The sequence below is a fragment of the Prionailurus viverrinus genome, chromosome C1 (assembly GCF_022837055.1).
Source record: "Prionailurus viverrinus isolate Anna chromosome C1, UM_Priviv_1.0, whole genome shotgun sequence".
Lineage (NCBI taxonomy): Eukaryota > Metazoa > Chordata > Mammalia > Carnivora > Felidae > Prionailurus > Prionailurus viverrinus.
In genome coordinates this window covers 129288109-129307465 of record NC_062568.1, presented here as the reverse complement: position 1 = coordinate 129307465, position 19357 = coordinate 129288109, and the positions used below count along the sequence as shown (strand labels likewise).

Here is a 19357-nt window from a genome sequence, read left to right as displayed (position 1 = left end):
TTTTTTCTACAGTGTATGTGTTTGTGTATCTGTGTAGATTTACTTTTTAAATGTAGGCAATATTTTATTATGATGTAATTGTGTATTATCATATTTACATATATTATGATATATGTATGTATATATCCCTAAGTTAATAAAAGTTCTTCCAAAACATGGTTAATAACAGCTTGGTATGTCTATCATATATAATATATATAATGAAGTATGATGGAGACATGCATTTTCATGTTATTAAAAATTATTTCTAAACATGGTTAATAATGGATGCATTAAAAATATGTTGGGTAGTGCTCGTTTCAGCAGCACATATACTAAAATTGGAATGATACAGAGAAGATTAGCATGGCCTCTGCACAAGAATGACACACAAACGCATGAAGCATTCCATATTTTTGCACAGGTAGAAAGACAAACACCATATGATTTCACTCACATGTGGAATTGAATAAACAAAGCAACAGAGCAAAGGAAAAAAAAGAGAGAGAAAGGCAAACCAAGAAACACTCTTAACTATAGAGAACAAACTGATGGTTGCCAAAAGGGAGGTGTGTGGGGGGATGGGTTAATAAATAGGTGATGGGGATAAGGAGGGCACTTGTGATGAGCCTCAGATGTTGTATGGAAGTGTTAAATCACTAAATTGTACACCTGAAGTTAATATCACATTGTGAACTAACCAACTGGAATTTAAATAAAAGCTTTTTAAAAATATGGTGGGTAATAATACTACCATAGGAGTGAACCATAATTTGTGGGATCACTCTCCACCTTTAACTCATTAAAAATACACATTTACAGGTTCTTTTGTTTTTGCTTGTTTTGCTATTTTGTTGTTGTTGATGTCACTGAGTTTAGTTGCTATTATAACCAAGATTGTAGTAAACATCTTTGTACGACAATCTTTTTATGGACCCCTAATTCAATAGAGGACATTTCTAGAACTGAAATCACTGAATCAAATGTTTGGATTCTTCTAAGGTCTTTGGCTAGCCCTTGCTAACATATGGTCAGATTCTGTTCCTGAACTATTGTACTGTTTAGACAACATAAGAGAGAACTTTTATGGTAGCTTCATCATGATTACCTATTTTAATCATTACCAATTTCATAGGCAAAAAAAAAGTAACTTTCCATTATCTATGTTTATATGATCACTAGTGAAGTTGAAAATCTGTCATATTTATTGATTTTAATTATTTCTGCCACAAATGTCTTGTATCAGTTCTAGCAGACTTTTGGTGGAGTCTATCGGATTTTCGATGTATAATATCATGTCATCTGCAAAATGCCACAAATGTCTTATGTTTGCTCCATTTTCAGTATTTTCCTTATTGACTTTTACACCTTATTGACATCTTAAGAAGTTAATTACACAGTCATCCTAACTCATAAAATTTTCCAAATTTGTCAACTGCATTTTAATATTGTCTATGATTTTTGACATTGTAAGTTTTTTTTTAAGTTTTTTTTCTTCCAGTCTTATTGAGACATAATTGACACATGGCATTGTGTAAGTTTCATATAAGGTGTCCAACATGTTGGTTTCATACATTTATATATTACAAAATGATAACCAACATAGCATTAGCTAATACCTCCATTTCTTTTTTGTGGTAATTTTTCAAGTTTTTAAAAATCATATTTACCAGGCAGTTTATTCCATTGCTTCCTTTTTTGATATTTTTGTGAGTTAAGTAGAGGGAATCCCTACTGCATCCATACAGTAATTCATCATTTTAATAAAAACCAGCCCCTAAGTTCAAAGACTTAGCAATCTAGAGTAAAGTTAGGGTGTGATGGTACTGATTATTGCTGCTCTACCAGGAAGTCAATTTGAAAGCACCTGCAAGGAGATTATTAACTATTTCTGGTGCAGGAGGAATTAGCACCAACTCAGACACAGCCCTGTTTATAAGCCACTCAGATACATACTGTGCCAAGGAGTTTGGCTGATGGTGAGAACCCAGAAATTCTGACACTTGGAAAGCAGAAGGTCTGTGCTAGTACATCTGTTAAGTCAGAGGGGTCCAGGCTGAGGCTCAGGCTCAGGGAGACAATGGGGAACAGGGAATAGACAACACCAAAATCAGTTCTGCTAGGGAAGAGGGGTTTGGAAATGTCTGAGATGCATAAGCTATAATTAACAAGGTGACTCTAAAAAGAACTGGACTTCCCTCCCAGTTCTAAGTTTCTGTCTCATCATTCTCTGACTCTATTTGCCTCTTGTGCTGAGTTAAGGGCAAACTTCTTGCTTGCCTTACATTTAAATTTGATACTTCTGTGTTTAGAAAGGCCCATGAGGAGGCACACTTGCCTCCTTAGCAGCATGAATAGTAACCACAGTTAATACAGTTAATAAGAATTAACATTATTTAGGCTCTTCCGATGGTCCAGACCTTGTTCTGAGCCCTTTATATTCATGGAACCCTTCAAAACACTTTTAATTGGTAGGAACACAATTTCCTCCATTTTATAGAGGCACAGAGAAGTAGATGACTTATCCAGGGTCACACAGACCGCAAGAAGATGAGCCAGGATTTGAAACCAGACACCTGGTATCAGAGTTGGCAACTTTATTATATTCTATGATATTCTGTATTTACTAATACAAATTTTGGTAAAAAGTATTTTGATTCCTATATGTGAAAAGATGTATGCAAATATATCTATACATTTGGAAAGATCTATGTATGTTATATCCCTGGATTTCTGCTTTTATTTATTAGGGTCAATGACAGGGGAGGATTAGGAATTAATTAAAGAATTATTGGCTTATCTAGGCCTCTGGCTTTCCCACCTTCTGATACTTCTACCAGAAAACAATAGAACAAAGGAATAACACATTTTAGAGAAATTGACTATTTTCCCACAGTTTGATGTTTATTAGTTCTGCTGGGGATTGACTTCTAAGGGAAACCAGACTCAATATAATGATCAAAGTAAGATCAAGTTTATATACCCACCTATTATATTCCTAGTACCTCTGGTGCTTCCATGGGTACCAGCTTAGTGCAGGACGGTGGAGTGTAGAGTGTGTGGAGGCAAATCCCCAATAACAACACAATTTCGGCAGTCTCTGAATAAGCCTTGCCAACATAGCTGACAGACTCTTGTCCCTTTTGTCCCTTTCTTGCCACCTCGATATCCATGCAGACACAGGGGTCTCTCATGGCTGCAGTTTCAGAATTACTTATGGCCAAACACTGCTTGATGTCTCAGATGGCAACAAGGAGAGGCTATACTACTGTCACCAATTTTCTCTCTTGTCTCATTCCCTCCACTCCATCTCCCCACAGCCTTGCTAGACTAATAGTTTCCGTACAAATTTAGTCACATTCCTCTCCTTAAAAATCCTTCCATGGATTCCCACCACCAACAGGTTAAAATCTCACCTCCCTAACATGGTGTCCAAGCCCTTTGACAATATGGCCCTTCTCCTATCTCCAACTTAGTCTATGAGCTCCTTACAGGAAAGTAACCCTGCTCTCCACCCTTGTGAATGGCACTTAATAAATATTTAATGGATGAATGGATGGGTGGCTCAATAAAAGAATGGATGAATAGTGTCTTTCACATGGTGATCATTTCTTTTATTTATATTGTTTATATTGTTAGCAAAGAACTCCAAAATATCTCAATTAGACATGACAACAAATTCCTGAAATGGGTAATACTGACAATTTACCCATAAGGAACAGGTTCAGTAAGGCTAAGAGACTTGCCAGACATCACATTTGTGTCACACCAAACCTTATAGCCTTTCTAATATGCCACAATTCTTTCCCATAATGCATGAAGTGATCTAAATGTAGTTATTTAATGATGCAGAGATTTATAGAAACATAAAAACTCTTTTTATTGGAAACATGAAAAACTCAGATCCAGAGATATGAATTGTTTAAATTTGTACCACTCATTAGCAAGAGACTAGAAAATAGCTTCCTGGATCCTATTTCTAACTTTCTACATCCTTAAATCCATCCTCTGCCAGTCTCTGTGCAACTGTACAACTCTAACCTTTCTGTGCCTCAGTTTCTTATACTGATAAATCAGGATAATAGTAGCACCTGCTGCACAGAATCGTTGTGAGGATATAAAAGGGATAATACAAGGGAAATTCTTCAAAATTAAGTGCTTTAAAAATATTATCTATTAATCACCATCATTTCACGTGGATGGGTTTTTCCCTTTCATAAATCAGTAACATTGAAGAAGTGCTACCGTTGTGATAGTGGTCACACTCAAATAATAAAAGCTGAAAGGCAGAGAAGCAATATGATGCATGTTCAAATGCAAATAGTAAGTTATAGGACTGGAAGATACTATGAGTGAATGATAGAAAACCCTAACTCAAGGTCACAGGCAAACAAACTGTTAGGCTTTTTTTTTTCCTTGAAACCTCCCACTTTCTGAGGGGAGGTAAATTATTTTGAATTGCAATGCATGGTTGAAAAATAATAAAGTAAGAAGCAACTATTTTTCATTACTTATTTCCTCCCCATAAAATAGTTGTATTCTTCTGTCTGCTAACTGAAATAGATATATGCCCAAAGATACACATAAAACATAACTAGCAGTGAATACACTGCCTTACCTACTGAAGAACCATTCAACTATAATCATTGCCTCTCCTACTGAGTTCCAGCCAGCTGGTTTTCTCTGTAGGAAAGGATTTTCCATACTTCTCATTAATCAACCCCATGAATTGCATTTACTCATTGATACCTTGCCGTCCTAGCTTTCAGTAGTAGTGAGATTAGGTAGGGCTGTGCTGTAGTAACAAACAAAATTGCATTAGCTTACAAAATCAGAGGTCCATTTCTCACTCATGGGTCATGTCATAGTGGACTGACTGTAGCTCATTGTAGGACTCGCCTGACATAGTCATCCCTGGAACATTGTGGGCATCACAGCAGAGAAAAGGAGTTTGGCAAAGTGTGAACCTGATCTCAAAGCTTCTCCCTGGGTGTAACACACGTCACTTCCATTCATCTTCATTGGCCAAAGCAAGTCACATGGCCAAGTCAGTCTTCAGTAGGGTGATGAAGTAGATATTCATCAACAGCAATATAATCTATCACGCATTCCTACTGTAATCTTTATTCTTTTTTTCCCCTCCTGAGTTACAGCAGATTCTAGTTTTCCAAGGTTAATGTAAATTGTCTGTATCATTCTTCCTGCTTATTTCTGTGTGACTCCTGATTAGTTTTGTGAAACTGGATACTGAACATAGTGTTACTATCCTAAAAAAGATACACATCACAAAAAAAGCTAAAGGGTTTGTTTATTTATTTATTTATTTATTTATTTATTTATTTATTTATTTATTGTTTATTTACCAAAGTTAGGTTATCAGATGACTACATGAACTCATTCTAACATAAATTCCCATGAGCTGCTATATTGTTTCTCCAACTCTCTATTACACCTGTAAATGTAACTTCTAATCTTCTAAGTCTTTTCCCCCACAGGGCCTGGAACTTACAATAAATACACATTTTGTGTTTTCATAAATACTTGCTAATAAAATGATTAAAATAAACTGACAGCACCTCCTAGAATAAAAATAATAACTTTCAATCTTAGATCTATCACCAAACTGTTCTGCAATGTGAAAAAGGACAGGTCTATGTCTTTAGATTTAGAAAATGATGATGTCACTCTTAATGGTATTGGTGAGATTGAAGGATGTTCATTATTTAATGACCGTAATGGGCTCTGAAAGCATCCTGCAATTCATGTGCCTTATAATGCCAAGTCACCAGAATCCAAGAGAAGGGTAAAATTATTTTGGAAGTCATTCTCTCCATGAGTCAGGGAAAACCAACTTTTGCATAATTTACCTTACATGTAATTTCTAAAATTACATTAACAATTTGAGTTTGTAGAGTATTTTTCCCCAAATTACCTACACTCACCTCAAATCACCAGAACCAGAAGTCAGGTAAAGCAAGTTACTCTCTTCTGGGCGGCTTCATAAAATTCATTGCTTTGCCGAAATCCATCAATATCAGTGTTCCTCAACTTAAGGAGTCTTCTTAGATATTTCTTTTTCTAATCACCCACACACAATTTCAATACCACAGATATACTGTGTGCCTGATTATTTATTGTATGTATATCTGTGCTTTTTTCATTTAAAAAGTAAGAACTGGGGTGCCTGCGTGGCTCAGTCAGTTGAGCTTTGACTTCAGCTGAGGTCATGATCTCACTGTCCATGAGTTCAAGCCCCACGTCAAGCTCTGTGAGGACAGCTCAGAGCCTGGAGTCTGCTTCAGATTCTGTGTTTCCCTCTCTCTCTGCCCCTCCCCCACTTTGTACTCTGTGTCTCTCTCAAAAATAAAAAATAAAATAAAATAAAATAAAATAATAAAATAAAATAAAATAATAAAATAAAATAAAATAAAATAAAATAAAATAAAATAAAATAAAATAAAATAAAATAAATTTTTTAGGGGCACTGGGTGGCTCAGTCAGTTAAGTGTCCCAACTCTTGATTTCAGCTCAGGTCATGATCTCATGGTTCATGGGATCAAGCCCCGTGTCAGGCTCTGTGCTAACAGCATGGAGCTTGCTTGGGATTCTCTCTCTCCTCTCTCTCTGCCCTCCCCCTGCCCAAATAAATCAATAAACATTTCCAAAAGCTTTTTTTAAGTAAGAACTATTTTTTTCCTCCCTTTGGAGTAACACTGCCTCTTTGAGAACACATGATATTTAGGAAGGATGCTTTCTTCTGCCATGTACTTCCACCTTTTTTACACTTACATCAGAATGTTCTGCTTTTCTTTCTCAATCACGCCCTTTTGCATTTTCTCACCTCAGGATCTTTGCTCATGAGATACCTTCTTTCTGGAATAATCTCATTTCTGTTGAGTCCAACCATTTTTCAAAAATCAGATCAAGCTCCACTCCCTCCAAGTAGAAGTTTTTCTAAATACTAAATTTCTAAATACTAAATACCTTTCCCCTAGAACATTTACCTTTAACAGAAAATATTTTCTCTACCATAATATCTCAGTCTACTTTAAATTAATATTATTTAAATACATGAACTTCTCACTAAATTGTAAGCCGACAGATGGCAAGGACTACTAGTCTTTGGATCTCCCATTTTTTCAGAAAGAGTGCTCAATAAATATTTGTCATATTGAGTTTATTAATTTATGACTCAATTATTTCCAGCTAGCACTTCACATTAAAAATAGACTTCAGCTGTGAGCTCACATTGTTATTTAGATGGGTATATAGACATAGATGCATACACACACAGGTGCCACCTAGCTGGGAAAATGGGATATTCCTTCCACTCTTCATCCTCTGCACATCAAACTTTGGTTCCTCCCTGGAAAGTTTTCTGGATCTATCAACGGCACCATTATTCTTCATATTGTACAGGCTCAAAATTTCAGAGGCACTTTAATGCCTCCCTTTCCTTCATTCTCCATACCTAAGTGGTTGCTCAAACTTGTTGGTTCTTCATTTTTCATGAATCCTTGATTTTTTGCTTTTCTCCACTCCAGCACCTTATTTTAAATCTGTGACATCTCACTTACAGTAAACTCCTCCATCTACAGTTCTCCTCTTTCCACATTGCTAATCATAACTATTCTTCAGTCCATCTTACTCAGGATTATCTTCCTGAAACATAGACCATGATCTTATTCTCTGTTGCTCAGCTGCTTAAGAAACTGCAGACAATTCAGAATAAATCCAATCAACTCAACACGAATGCTACGGACTGAGTTGTGTCCTGCCAAAATGCATTTGTTAAAGTCCTAACCCCTGTTGTAATGTTATTTGGAAACACAGCCTTTGTGAGGTAATTAGGTTCATATGAGGCCATAAGGATGGGTCCCTTGTGATGAGATTAGTGCCCTTGTAAGTAGAGTGCTCTTGCTGTCTTTCTCTGCTATGTGAGGATACTGTAAAAAGGCACCATTTGCCAGCCACAAAGAGAGCTCTTCCTGGACCCCAAGCAAGCCAGCATCCTGATCTTGGACTTCCAGCCTCCAAAACTGTGATAAAACACTTCTTCTGTTTAAGTCACCCATCTATGATATTTTCTTATGGCAGCTTGAATAGACTAATATAATAACCTCTGTGATCCTGCTTCAAATGGCCTTACCTAATCAACCCCAGCAGCCAAGCCTCCCCACAAGGAATGTTCAGATCTAGTTAGGCCTATGTCATTTCACACACACGCTAGAATGAATTCTCTACTTAAAAGTGTTAAAATGCTTTCCAAAATAATTGGTTACAATAAAGATTGTTATTGTTTAGATATCTTTTCCAAGGAACATTCTTGCTAAAGTAGTCTGTAAGGCTCAAAAACTGTAAAACATATACATTGCAGGGTCTGCCCTAAGCTAAGAGAACCGCACTTGCATTTAAATTCAAAATACTATAGCTTCTTATGCCAAAAGTAACATAAAGAGGGAGAAATTTGATCACTCACACTTTGCATTTAACAAATATTACTGTCCATCTATCATAAGCCAAGCCTTAAGCTAGGTGTTATCAATACAATAGTCAAAATGGACAGTTTCGACCTTTCTGGAAACTGCAGGTTAGTCTGATGAATGAGTCCAGCTCTTTTCTATAAGCAAATGTGGAAAATTACTTCATTTGCTTGAGAATAGGTCTGCATGTGGTTTCACATTTGGGCCACAGAGAAGCTGTTAAGTGGCTTGCTTGCTCAGAATGACTCCCTTTTATTTCCATCTCTGAGGCTGTCTGTCTCTTTCTGTCTGTCTGTTTCCCTCACTACCTTCTTATGTATAGATAAATGGAAAAGTTCTCCCTACACTGAATTTTTCCTTCTTCAAATACAGAGAGAAGATTGAAGAGACAATTCTCCACTATGCTTTAGCAAGAATATCCTAAGAGTTCATGGGCTCTCTGAGAAACTCATAGCAGAGGCTATGCCATGCAGCTAAAGGACATTTTCATGTTTGAGAATTTACTGCCTCTGGACCTTTCAAAATAAAGTACAACAGTAGGGAATCTAAGAAATTTAGTTTTGTCTCATGTTTTAGAGGATAATTTCTCTTTCTAATGTTAAAACCAGTGCCCTGCAAAAGATTTTAATTTAAGGAAAATGATTTTAAATTCAAATGTATGGATTTCTTTCTGGAGTTCATGTAACCCTAAACAGATATAATGTGCTTTATTTCCTTTTGTAAGAATTATTTTGCATATTTTATGTGTCCTCCAATGTCACAAAGCAGTCTATTCATTTTGATGACATAATGTTCTACTTAGCCAATTTTTATCCAAAGATCAAATGCTAAACCATGACAGAGTTGCCAACAGTCAAACCCAACTCCACATAGAACCTCCGTCTCGGGGCGCCTGGGTGGCTCAGTCAGTTGAGCGACCGACTTCGACTCAGGTCATGATCTCATGGTTTGTGAGTTCGAGCCCCATGTCAGGCTCTGTGCTGACAGCTCAGAGCCTGGAGCCTGCTTCTGATTCTGTGTCTCCCTCTCTTTCTGCCCTTCCCCCACTCATGCTCTGTCTCTCTCTGTCCCAGAAATAAATAAACATAAAAAAAAAAGAGAGAGAACTGTCTCTAATACAGGCTTTCATTCAGAGCTGAAATAGAGTTGTGTCATTCACTCCCTTACTGTCTTTTAGGAACTTAAAGAAGGTTTACCCATGTGAGCTCCCCCTCACACCTCATGTATATCTTGCACATCTTTGTAGAAGCCAATATCCTTCATCAGTGGGCCTGAGGTTCCCCAGTGGGGAGGGGCCTCACTATGCAGCAGTTTTGCCATTTTAAAGTCACAGATTAAGTAGAAATTATGTGAATTACACAGGTCTTCTAGTGTTATGGATTCAAGGTAAAAAAAATTTCCTGGGAAAAGACACACATGCTGAAAACTTGCTTTTCATTGGCCTATGCACACCACAAACAGAGTAAGAATAGAGAGGCAAGAAATCTTGTTTCTAAAAACCAAATTCTTGGGGCACCCAGGTGGCTCGGTCAGTTGAGCATCCAACTTTGGATCAGGTCATGATTTCACGGTTCATGGGTTTGAGCTCCTCATCAGGCTTTGCGCTGACATCATGGAGCCTGCTTTGAATTCTCTGTCTCCCTCTCTCTGCTCCTCCTGTGCATGCTCTCTCACTTAAAAATAAACATTAAAATTTTTTTTTCAATAAAAAATAAATTAAAACAAAAACCAAATTTTTAGACAGGTCTCTGGTGGTTCTTCATATCACTTCCTTCTTCTCTAAAATAGAAATAATAAAAGTTTCTCATTTCAAATGTCCTACTAAGAGCAAAGCCTTGGACTTTTTCAGAACAAAGACCAAACTTGAATATTTTTGATATATTATACTTTAGAAATATATATTTATTTCAGGAAGCCTGGGTGGCTCAGTTGGTTGAGCATCCGACTTCAGCTCAGGTCATGATCTCATGGTTCATAGGTTTGAGCCCCACATTGGGCTCTGTGCTGACAGCTCAGAGCCTGGATGGAGTCTGCTTAGGATTCTGTGTCTTCCTCTCTCTCTGCTTCTCCCCTGCTCACACTGAGTCTCCCACTCTCTCTCAAAAATAAATAAAACATTAAAAAATTTTTAAAAATACATATGTATTTCAAAAAATAATAGCATAATTATTGAATGCCTCCTGAGTGTCACATACTTTGTTAAATTCTGTTTCACCTCCCTACAACCCCGAGTGGGTATCATTATTATCCTTATTTTACAGAATAGAAAATTAAGACTTATGCCTCAATTATAATAAAGAATAAAGAGGACACACAACTAATAAAGACTGAAGTCATAACTTTAACCAATGCCCTTTATCAACACACAATATTGCATCTCCATAATTTTCATGAGAAGCTTCATTGCCATCGCCAGAGCCAGTTAAAGCCCCATCACCGACCCACTAGCTCTACCCTAGAAGCAGACAGAAGTCATTCAATACATCAGGCAGAACCAAATGGATGGAGTTGCATAGCATGTTGGTTAAAAAATGCCAACGAACCAACCAAACATGGAGACTGCCAGCTCCATCTTACTCCTATGGGAGCCTGAGTAATTTATTTAACCTTCTTGTGTTTTGTTTTGTCATCTATAAAACAGAAATGATAATAACTATATCTATTTACAGGGTGACTGTATTAAGCAAGATAACCTCTATAAAGCACTTAATGTCTGTCCTGTACATCAGTTATTTGTGTTAACATACGAAGACCATACCCTTTTAAGCTTTTTATTCTCAGTGCCTCTTAATGCCTGACTTATGGTAGATTCGTTTGATAAATGAATAAAAATAAGGTAGGTCAAGATTCATCATCAAAGGAGTATAAGCTTACCCCAAAACCAGGTTTTGTAGCAAATGTGAACTCAGAGAGATGACCAAGGTCAGATAATCAGTTACCCAAAGGAGAGATAGCAGATGCAAGCAGAATAAACATGGCTGTTGGGGCTAAGAGCAAGATCATGGTCAAAGCTGGCAGAAGCTAAAGGGGAAAAAGCAGGCTTTAGAATATAGGTACATTTATCGGATTATATAAGGTGACTTGTCTGCCCTTCCTCTTTCCTTTCCTCTTCAAACAAACATTTGCTGGGTACTTTCTTTGTATCTAAACTGTATTAGTTTCTGTGATTATAATTAATAAATCATTAGAATTAATTAATTTGCTTATTTCCTCATAATGCTTCTTTGAACTGCAAAGAAGGTTGTGACTACGGTAGTTGAAGAGGGATTTCTCCTACTTTGATTTTTACTGAAAGATAAGTATAATCTATATCTGATGCCAAACTGAGTGTGAGACAGATCACCATATACAGAATTTGTACCTGCCAAAAAGTTAAAGTAGTTTCCAAGTCATGGATCCACCTACTTACCTTGAAAATATAAAAAGGAGAAAGGGAGAGAGAGCATGAAAATTGAAAAATATTTGAGAAGAATATTTCTTTAGAGAAAGCTACACTTTGAGGTTTCTCCCACTTACTCAGAACAGAAGAGTGGTCTACTATTATCTCATTTTTCTCTCGCATGGACCTTCCATGGCACCTAGTTGAACAACTAGGTTTTCCCTTGCCATTGATGGGCATAGAAGACTGAAGCCTGAAGCCTAAGTTAGCCTAAGACCTGTGGCAGGGTAGCCCTGTTGCAATCAAGCTATTCTCCTAAATTTTTGCTGGCACAAGGGTTGTATAAATGTTTCTGGTGGATGAGATGCAAGTCCCTCGGTAGAAAGAGCTACCATGTTATCAAAGTGGGCCCAGTGAGGCAGAGACACCTACAGAAGCAAAAAAATCCCAGGAACAAGAAGCTAGAAGCTAGAAGACACTTGATTTCTAGGGACTGTAAAAGGGAGTCAAAGAGACCATGTAATATAGAGATAGATCTGGAAGAGTCAACAAACCTCAATGTGAGAGGTCTCCAGGAATGAGAATCCCAGAAGAACTCACAAAAATGCCCATGAGAGAGAGAATCACATTTGAAAAGTACTCAGCCCAGAAGAACCAATTTATGACCTTTTCTCTTCTGTTACTCCCAGCCTCAACCTCCCTCTCTACCCAAACCTCAGGAGGGTCAAGAACAAGCTCAAAAACTGGTATGAGAAGATTGTTAAGGAGAAGAAAACACAAAGCACAGAAAGACAGAAGCCAACAATGTCTCTTCCATCATGTCTATCAACTAGAAGAAGGCCTGAGTTGGAAAAAGGGAAAACATCTGATACTGAATCAAGCTCATTTTGTATTAACATCTTACACTTGGCAACTCTGATTTATTTATTGACATGGGGTTTGTTTCTTAAAAGAGATGGTAGGATGTGTTAATAACCAAGTAAGAGCAGAGAGGTTATGGAAGCTACCCAAGTTCTGATTCACTAGCAAGAGATAATTACTCTCACTGAATGTCTGAAATAAAGCTGAGGGAGACAATAATGAAGTTGTGTTTTCATTATCTGTCATGAGTCATGTTTGCCCACAGAGGCCTGAATCTCACAACTAATCTGTCTCCATCTCTCTCCATCTTCTCTCTCTTCCTCTTCCTCCTCCTCCTTCACTCTTGCTCTCACTCTCCACTCCCTCCTATCCCTCTCTCCTTTATGTCTGTGCATTTATCTGTCTCTCTCTTTCTCTTTTTCAAGGACCTTTGGAATTGTCATTAAAAGAAACTTAAAATAATTGATATTGTAACATACTAAGAGAGGTAAATAACATTCTCAACACAATTCACCTTGTACTCTCTATTAGTCAGTGTCCTGATGCAGAGAGCAGACATACACATAAAGCACTTAGTTCAAATACAGCCTTGCACATAATAAGTACTCAAAGAATAAAAGCTATTATTACTTTAAACACCACCTCTTGGAAATGCTGAGGGACAAGTCGTGCTGAGAATCCCTCACTTTTTCTTTTTACATGTTGTTCTGCCACTATGTACAAAGAAATGTATTGTATTATGCATTCTCTTTCAATTCATACCTTTTGTTTGCAGATACCAAGCCCCTTTCCAATCATTAGAAATAATAAATCACATTTGCACATTCCAAACTCTGAAGAAAGTTAAATATTTACAAAGTTCTGCATGGCAAATAAAGAACAATTGACTGAGACAGGCCCTTAAGAATGATTCTTTATACATTTTTAGAAAACTCTTTCAGAAATTTGGCACAAATATTATAACAATAATTCATCCGATCTTTAATGTTATCACTGCTTTTAACTTCCTCAGATCCAAGCAAGAATAAAATGCAGCAAGATCTACAGGAGCTGTTACTAAACTAGTATTTTTCTAGAATGCAAACTTTTGATTGTGCCCATTGAAATCACCTAAAACACATAGTAGGGTGAAGCAAATTTTTTTTTCTATTTTCTTTCTGCCGTTCCCTGCTCCACAGTCAAATGATAAAAAGGGATAACCTTCCAGCCATCTGATGTTACCAGAAAATCCTAAATTTTCTGGATTTTTATGAAAGCATGCATCCATAAAAGCAAACATCCAAATAACCAACAATTATGTGAATCTTTGTGGTCTACACAGCACTTCCACTATTCACGACTCTTGCAGTGCTCCCCTTCCCCCCATGAGCTAGGCTTTATCATCCTAATTTATAGATTAGGCAACTACAGCACAAGGCCAACCAACCAGCAAGTGCTGGGTTATAACTCAACTATTGGACTCCTGAATCTTGTTTATTTCAGTATTTCATGCTTTCTCAGCCTCTTTAAAAATATTTTATGCTCTTTACTGAAAGTTGATCATCTGTAAGGAAGCAAAGTGATGCAACATTTAGGACACATGACGAGGACAGAGGAAACTCTGGTTTGTTTGTTTGTTTCAGTTACTGAATGACTATGAAATGCAGCAAACACTTTCTGGGTTTTCAGGTTTCTTCTGGTGAAGTAGACATTCCCACTGCCTTCCAGGGAGATAATGACAGTGGGAAGGGAGCAGATGAGGATGGGGAGATATATCACATGCTAACTCATCTTAAAAGTAGAGCTGACTTCAGCCTTTGCAAGCGTGTGGTTTAGCATAGACCTTGACACATGGCATGAGTGAATTCAGAGAGGCTATGAAAAAAATGGTTAGGAAGATAATAACAGAACACCCAAAAGCATCTCTTGCTAGTTCCAAATCCAGCATTAGGCAAGGCTGGGCAGCTTCATACATTGAAGTCAACAACTCCATTGTGGGCTAAGTGGTGAAGACACAATGTAGGCTTATCTGGGAGGATAAGAGATCTAAAGAAACAGAGAAAGTGTCTATGAAGTGCTTTGAGCTCTTCAAAGATAAACACTGCTACTCCAAGTTGCCATCAGCAATGACTTGTTGTGGCACTAGAAGGGAGATGTTAATTGTGTTACAAGTAGGCTTGCTTTGCTTATACCTACAAGAATAGTGACTGATAAACCTGACTCACCAGGTAGTTAGCAATCTCACTCTCCCTAGTACACAACAGAAAAGGTTTTATCCTAACAATGTTCTCTGCTCTCTTTCTATGCCATATCTTAAAGATTGCTCACCTTCATCAGCTACACTGTGGGCTATGCTCTTCCTTTTCCCCAAACGCCTGCAATGAAGAATTCTGCCTCAAAATAATATTTTTTACCTTCTTCCCCTATTAGCCATCTCCTCACCTTTCTTCCAACTAACATTTCCTTCCTATCTACCCTCACACCAATAAGCAGATATGTCCAAATTTAAGAAAGTTTAAGAAATATAAAAAATTGAACTTATAAATATAGTAATCATGAGTGATGTTTCTGAGTGATGTTTCATGAGTGATGTTACAAAAGAGTAACAAAAATTGAACTTATAAATATAGTAATCATGAGTGATGTTTCTGAGTGATGTTTCATGAGTGATGTTACAAAAGAGTAACAAAGTCTTATAAATATTGTCCAAATTTCATTTAAAATGTATTTAATTTTTTACCAAGTATATTACCAAGTGCTTTTCCAATTGTATAAAATGAGGTTCACTTATATTACCTTCTTTTAGAAAATGACTAGGTAACCAAATAAATAAACAGAATCAGAATTCATCTTTAATATTGCATTATCACGTTCTTATAGCATGTCGGCTTCAGCAATGCCATGAAAGGGATAATACGAGATCAGCCCATGGATTTCATGAAATTTATAGCTAAATTTTATTTTTTTAAGCTTTTTTTTTGAGAGAGAGCAGGTGTGCACTCATGTGTGCACATGAGTGGGGGAGGGGCAGAGAGAATCCCAAGCAGGCTCCATGCTGTCAGCATAGAGCCTGATGCGGGCTTCAATCTCACAAACCGTGACATCATGACCTGAGCTGATATCAAGAGTCAGATGCTTAACTGACAGAGCCACCCAGGAGCCCCTCTAGCTAAATTTTAATTTGGGCTAATTTGGGCTAATTTGGGCTTTACTACAAATATCATTTCAGGCCTAACGACTTTTGGGCATTGGACAATTTTGTCATTCCTCAACATACTAATGTGCCTGGTGATCTCTTAAACAGAGGGACTGGGCTGTTTTAATACTTCAGACTACAAAAGGCCACTTGACTCTGGTCATTTTTCAAAATTATAAGTTTTTGTGAAAAATACACTAGAAGAAAGCTTTTAACAGTTATTTCCTAACTCTTTTGAAGGCACAACGTCTTGCTCTTAGAATTCTTTCAACATACACACTAAAAGCCAGTTTTAAATTTGTCAAAATCCCTTCAGCATGCCCCTTTTCCTAAGCCTCATCCAGCCATGGAGATAAATTGCTATGCTCATACCACCAGGTTTAAAATTCCATCCACAGGGACACCAAAGGTGAGCTCTGTTGCAGAAAGAGAATTAAGCTTGGCAAATACATGTAAACTAATTTCTCTATTGGGTTAGCAAAAGAGAAACTTATCCTCCTTATAAAAAAAACAAAAACAAAAACAAACCCTATACTTAACATGGAGCCAATTTTATATCTTTATTTTTATTTCCCCAGAAGACTTTAAAAGTGATGATCAAGGTGTTTCAAATAAATGAGTGTCAGGTCAGAATGAGGTCATGGTTTGCTAGGAAGGAGATACTTCACAGCATTAACATCACCTTGCCAAGAAAGTCATAAAGAAAAACTATGTCTTCATTCAGGCTCCAGATCTGATAGCCTTGTGGGAAAATACATAGATGATAGATGATAGATAGATAAATAGATAGATGTAATGAAGAAATACCTCCCACCTACTGAAAAGCTACAAAATTGTGTGTATGTTTATGGAGTCCTAGCTGCACCCACATCATACTATAGTTTACTTCCTTAATATAAGACAAAAGAAGAGAGTACATATCAAGCTATACTTTTTTTGCCTCTATCAAGTTCTGATCCAGTATTTAGACATCATAAATTATCATAGTTTTTTTAAATTTTCCATTTCTAGACCGCTCCTAAACTATTAAACATCCAGCAACACTCAATCTATCTCCTTCAGATATTCTAGAAAAAGTTTGCTTGGGAGAAACCAGTCATATTCTGTTTTGATCTTCTGAAATCTACCCTGTTCAAAGAAATCCATCACTACCGACAGGTTGCAGGCATGCTTAGTTCCATTCTCTGTAGCTGCAGTCACACCATTTACCAGTTTTGCCCACCCACGAATTCAACACAGCCTAACCAACAGACTTAGGTCAGAATTACCTGTATATTTAAAAAATTCTAGTATTGAATCAACACAACTTAACACAGATACAAGCAAGATGTCTGAACCAGAATTTAGAATCATGATAATAAGAATACTAGCTGGAGTTGAGAATAGATTAGAGTCACTTTCTGCAGAGATAAAAGAAGTAAAAGCTAGTCAGGATGAAATAAAAAAGTGCTATAACTGAGCTACCATCTCGAATGAATGCCAAGGATGGATGAGGCAGAGCAGTGAATCGGCAATATAGAGGACAAACTTATAGAGAATAATGAAGCAGAAAAAAAGAGGGAGACTAAGGCAAAAGAGCATGATTTAAGAATTAGAGAAATCAGTGACTCATTAAAAAGGAACGACATCAGAATCATAGGGGTCCAGAAGAGGAAGAGAGAGAAAAGGGGGTAGAAGGGTTATGTGAGCAAATCATAGCAGAAAACTTTCCTAACCTGAGGAAAGACACAGACATCAAAATCCAGGAAGCACAGAGGACTCCCATTAGATTCAACAAAAACCCACCATCAACAAGGCATATCAAAGTCAAATTCACAAAATACTCAGGCAAGGAAAGAATCATGAAAGCAGCAAGGGGAAAAAAAGTCCTTAACCTACAAGGGAAGACAGATCAGGTTTGCAGCAGACCTATCCATAGAAACCTGGCAGGCCAGAAAGGAGTGGCAGGATATATTCAATGTGCCAAATCAGAAAAATATGCAGCCAAGGATTCTTTATTGAACAAGGCTGTCATTCAAAATAGGAGAGATAAAAAGTTTCCCAGACAAACAAAATTAAAGGAATTCATGACCACTAAACCAGCCCTGCAAGAAATTTTAAGGGGGACTCTCTCAGAGGAGAAAAGATGATAAAAAAGACCAAAGCAACCAAGACTAGAAAGGACCAGAGAACACCACCAGAAACTCCAACTTTACAGGCAACATACTGGCAATCAATTCATATCTTTCTGTACTCACTCTAAATATCAATGGACTAAATGCTCCAATCAAAAGACATAGGGTAACAGAATGGATAGGAACACAAGATCCATCTAGATGTTGTTTACAAGAGACCCATTTTAGATTTAAAGACACCTTCAGATTGAAAGTAAGGGGATGGAGAACCATCTATCATGCTAATGGTCGACAAAAGAAAGCTGGAGTAGCCATACTCAGACAGTCTAGACTTTAAAATAAACATGGTATCAAGAGAGGAAGAAGAGCATTATGTTATAATTAAGGGGTCTATCCACCAAGACCTAACAATTGTAAAAATCAATAAAACTAAATTTTCTTCTCCCACAAAATTGTTTAAAATTTATTTACTTATTTTGAGAGAGAGAGAGAGAAAGAGAGAGAGAGAGGAGAGAGAGAGAACAAGTGGGGGGGGGTGCATAGAGATGGAGGGAGAGAGAATCCCAAGCAGGCTCCACATTGTCAGCACAGAGCCCAATGAGGGGCTCAAACCCACCAACCATGAGATAATGATCAAATCCAAAATCAAGAGTCAGACACTTAACTAACTGAGCCACCCAGGTGCCCCTGGTTTTTTAAATCTTCCTAAATTCCTAGGAAAAACTTTCCTTCAAATATTTAGTCTGATAAATGTCAATAAAATCAAGAAAGAAGCCTTGAATTCCTGCACATCTGTCAAATCAATGTAATTATGTGGCCAAAGAATGACCCAGATCCAGAATGGATTTTTAAAGTATCAATAAGTTTCTGAAAAGTAAGCTCTTGAGAATATGGGATAGGGAAATGATATGACTAAAGCTTAGGAAAACATGATTTTATTAGTTTTATTAGTTAGTTCATCAACACTGTCTATAAATACAAAGGAAACCAGAGAAGCAAATCCTGCATTCAGGGCCACTTTCTTCTGGAGACTTTTGCCTCTTTTAGGAAAGAAGCTGAGATGCTGAACAGAAATTCTGAAAGCCTTTATAGGCCAGAGAAATGAACTTTCTCTGGTGAAATACTCCATATTTCGGGTTATAACCCCATAGGGCTGAGTCTTAGGAAGAAGGATAAACTAGAAATAGTTCAACCTTTGCAGGGACTGAAGCACAGCTTCATATCATATTAATTTCTATAATTAGAGCAAGTTGATCTGGGAAGGCTAATGCTTCTAGGCTCTTGCCAAAAGAAAATATACAATTAATAAGGCCTGGGATAGCACTATCATAAGCTTCAAATTAATTTCATAGTTTTCATTATACAT

At 37.1% G+C, this 19357-nt stretch overlaps 1 non-coding gene across 1 annotated transcript; it reads left to right on the top strand.

Annotated features, from left to right (window-relative positions):
* The first annotated feature begins 290 nt into the window (after nucleotides 1-290).
* Nucleotides 291-397, top strand: LOC125174145 (U6 spliceosomal RNA). Its single transcript, XR_007155276.1, has one exon. It is a non-coding gene; the product is annotated as a U6 spliceosomal RNA (small nuclear RNA).
* Nucleotides 398-19357: the final 18960 nt, after the last annotated feature.